Source organism: Magallana gigas, chromosome 9 (genome assembly GCF_963853765.1).
Source record: "Magallana gigas chromosome 9, xbMagGiga1.1, whole genome shotgun sequence".
In the NCBI taxonomy this organism is placed as follows: Eukaryota; Metazoa; Mollusca; class Bivalvia; order Ostreida; family Ostreidae; genus Magallana; species Magallana gigas.
The window spans coordinates 11450109-11454532 of record NC_088861.1 but is presented as its reverse complement, the minus strand read 5'-3'; the positions used below and the strand labels follow the sequence as shown (position 1 = coordinate 11454532).

General features: G+C 34.2%; 1 long non-coding RNA gene across 2 annotated transcripts; it reads right to left on the bottom strand.

Annotated features, from left to right (window-relative positions):
* Positions 1-231: 231 nt before the first annotated feature.
* On the bottom strand, positions 232-1521 carry LOC117691145 (uncharacterized). Of its 2 annotated transcripts, XR_004602919.2 has the most exons (3): positions 1331-1500; positions 693-925; positions 232-339 (listed from the first exon to the last, which is right to left on the bottom strand). It is a non-coding gene; the product is annotated as an uncharacterized lncRNA (long non-coding RNA). The 2 variants fall into 2 exon arrangements; XR_004602918.2 differs by lacking the exon at positions 232-339 and having other exon boundaries at positions 1331-1521.
* Positions 1522-4424: the final 2903 nt, after the last annotated feature.

Genomic DNA, 4424 nt, shown 5'->3' with positions numbered 1-4424 from the left:
ATGTATTTTAGTGACCAGTAAATAAGTAAAAAAAATTTGATTACTTCAGTATTGTCAACTTTCAACAATTGCTTTTCTTTATCCACATGCATTATATAGAAAAAATGACTTTGTGTTGTAATTTATGTTGTATATGAAAATACGCAAGTTAAACTAGAATTTGTTATTTGCAGACCATGCAGCAATTTTTATTGGTCTGTTTCAGTTGTGTTTTTTTTTCCTACTAGTCTATAACAGTGGGACGGACAACTTCGGAATGGACATTTTTCCGGCGTTGCGCACCTCTTTCCATACACACTATTGACCAAAGTTTAGTACCAAATGGTGGGGTTTTTTATTCTAAATAAATTTATGGAAAAAAAATTGAAACATTTTTAGATAGTTTTTTAGATATTTGAACTTAAAAGTTCCAACCCCATGGGATTTTAGTTTGGAAAAAATACCCCACAGAAAACCCCATGCAAACCCCATGGGGTTTTGCAATAAACCCCATGGGGCAGAAAACCCCATGAAAATAATGTGGGGTTTAAAAACCCACTTTTTTCTTAAATAACAGTTTAGGGTTTTTAATCCCATAAAATAGATGTCATGGGATTTATTATCCCACATATGCATGGGGTATTTTATCCCATTTGTTCATAATATAAAATTACTAAAATATTTTACCAATCTATTAAAATACCAGTACTCACAGTGCAGACAGTATGGGGTGATGTTAACTAAACCAATCCAAGCAAATAAATCAGATTCTCAATAATAAGTTACTCGAGACTGATTTATTCATGTTTGCATTAGTTTAATGACTCTAGATTTTCTCTTGCATTGAATTATAATCCACAGATGTTGGTAATGTCTTCCAAAAATGCCTTTTTTTCAAATGACAAGTGTCAGCATCAGAGGTATGCTCTGTCATCCTTTAATTTGCCTAAAAATATGTCATGAAAACTATGTAAATTATGTTTAAAAGATATAACTAACTCAAAATAAGTATTGCCCTGCTTATTATAAAATTCTTTAAAATCTGACAGGTTGTAAATATTTATCAATACTGAACTGTATTGTATGTACCAATGTTATATGATCCACTAATAAAGGCATAAATTTACGGTTTATGCAATCACAAAGATTACATATAATATTTAAACTTCTGTTAAATATCATAGCATATCAAAACAGTCTTAAATCTATGGTCTCACTATTTCGAGAAAATTCGGTCCAAGAATAAATGTTGGGTTTTTTTTTCATTACCTAGCTTTTCACTTGGAAGTTATTAAAGAATATATAGACGTATAAATTTAAAATGAAACTGATTTGCAGTCAATGGAATTACCTTTGGAAATGGACAGAAGAAACACAAACTTAGCAACACTAGCCCTACCAACTTATCTGAGTTATCAAGTACCAAGCGATGGAGTTGAAAACCGGATGTCGAAATAGTTAGACAAATCGGGACACAGATATTTCGATTAGAGCAGTCGAAATTTCATGAATTTCAAGTATAATGCCGTTTAATGAACTCGAAAATCCCATTTGTTATTTAACATCCTGAACACCGTATTATTATATAGATTATTCATCTAACTATAAACATGATGAATTTAGTGTCAATGCTGGGGGTTGGGGTTGGGGGTTGGGGGGGGGGGGGGGGGTATAACAACTAATAAATAAAGTGTGCAAAATGTTTTATATCATTATACTATTAGTAAAACCAATAATTATTATAAAATTCTTAATTTAACAGGAGATAGTAAGGTGGTTATCAAGGTATATATGTACAATAATACTTTTCGACGGATAATTTCAGCTTGTGTACATGTTTTCTTATGGGGGGGGGGGGTACTTGATGAAAAGTCCCGTTGATTTTTTCTTTTCCGTAGAATGTTTTAGTGAAAGAGTATAAATTTTGTGATAATGTCCAGGAGCTATTTTGGATAATAAAAAATAGATACCATGGCTATAGTACATCAAAGGCATGTGACAAAATCAGTGCGTTTAAATATACGGTAGAAGCCTCTCACAATAATTATTTTGTTTTTAAATTAATTCATAGCATGTATACCGGTAAGTACCTCTTATCTATTTCTTTCCCACTCTTCCCATTGTATAGGACTTATCTCAAGCGAGCAAAAGCTGGAGCAAAAGCTGGAGCAAAAGCTGGAATTTTATTTAAAATCGAATTTCCCATTGCAATTAATTTGGCAAGTATATATAAAGGATAACCTCTATACAAAATAAACCAGTGCTTGAAATACATAGTCATGGAGAACAAATCATGCAGTCTTTGTAATGATTTTAAAGCTTAATCATGAGAATACTTGGAGTGATTTCCACACCGGCAATAATAACAGAGTCTAAGGCCGACAAAAAGGCATCACAATCTAAGTCAAAGGATGAGGCCCATTGCACATTTGTATCGTTTAATATATTCCCACGATTTCATAATAAACTGAACAAGACCAATCCCTGTGTATACATGTACTTTGTATTCACTGTCTATATTTCAACACATGTGTATACATATCATCGGAACGCTGTGTATACTAAATAAATCAACGCATGCTTGATTTTATGTTGTCAAATTTGTATCGAGCCGAGAAGGAACTGTTACTGGATTGATATTATTTTAATTTTTGTGGCATTTTACAGAAAGAAAATTCGGAGAAAAATCATTGCCGGCCGTGAGATCCGAACCCACGACCCTTGGGTCTGTAGGCCAATGCGCTACCATATGCGCCACGGCGCTCATTAGTTTCTTAAGATGTAATTAAATATTTAAACGATATCAGAAAGGGTCATTAACTGATTACGGAAAAATGATAAATAAATGGTGTTTTTTTTAACTAAGATATTTTAAAATCTCATTACCTATTTTTATACTCATCAGATATGATTTAGTATTCAATAATCGTTATTTAATTACCCTGGGCGTCGGAAGGTATTCATACCCGTGCGGCCAATTTTATCGATAACAGCGGGGGGGGGGGGGGTCGAGATTAAACCTAATTTGACTCGAAATAATGATATATTCTACGACGTGTCCAATGATCAGAACCAATGCAAAATCATTGTACTTGATCTTTGTTTCCAATTTACGACATTTAATTTAATTAGTTTATATTAATGTATGATCATTTACTTATTAGTCTCTGTTGCACATCCAGAACGTCTAATTCTTGCCGAAAAAACTTTGAAATATACTGATTGTTATATTTATCCTTCCAGTATTGATATTAGAATGCAGAAATAATTCATTACTGATAATTGTATTAAGTTGTTTAAGATGTGTAAAGATATTTTTACTACAGTAACTTTCAGTACAATGCACAATGTTTGATATGCTTATTCATTGTTACAGTAATATTCTCCGATAATTAGAAATGGCTTGCATCTTGTTATAAATCATAAAAGCTAGTAAACGTATTTTCTTTACTTTTATCTAATTAATGCCCTGTTAATTGTGATCACACGCCAGAAACACTTCACCAGTGTTCACTGCTCAATTGAACACAGATCGCTGCAATCATTGCCGCTGCAATAAACTGGTCAACAGTGATACATCTTTGCAGAAAAAATCCGACGGAGGTCATTAAATAGATGATTAACATAACATATCGTTTAACCATTCAATTATTGCTCTGATAGTTCAAGTTCAAGTTCTTTATTAACTTTAAGCTATACAGCTCATCAGTACAATAATATAATCTGATAAAAGTCCCTAGAAAATAAGGGCGACCAAAGGGAGTTCAACTAAATAAATACCCAGGGATTAATTTCAAGCGCATACATGTACCCAGTACACTTTTATTTTAAAATTTAAATCTACGTCCCAACCCATTGCCTTTAATCCCAACCCCCCGATCCGGTAGCGATATACATCCTGATCAGAGCCGTTTAAGTGTGTTCAAAATGCACTGTTTTATGAAAAGGTCCAAGTTGCATATATTTTAATATCGATTATAAAATGCGTGAGGGGGGGGGGATGATAGCGTGTAATCTACCTTTAACTTCATTTTCCTCTCTTAACATCTTGTTTTCCAATTTTTAATATTCTCCCCCAAAAGAGTGTGTGTGGGAGGGGGGGGGGGTGGGGTGGGTGGGCTCTATGATAACTCAATTATAATAAAAATCTTTGCTGCAGAAATAGACTCCCCCCCCCCCCCCCACCCCCCACACCCGGCCCCCAAGTTGACATCCAGATTAATTGCAGCCCCCTGTCCATTACTTTGTTCCTGCTTACACGTACACAGCTCGATCGGACACCTGCTCTCACGTGTCGTGTGTATGTACCTTTGCTCCGTTGATCAATAGGGTGGTTAATTGGTATACACAGAACGTACCCGTTACAAAGACAGGTAAGAATTCTTATTTAATTGCAAGGTCTGTGAAAGAACAATAGGTGCTAATGAGGTATACACAGTGTGTCT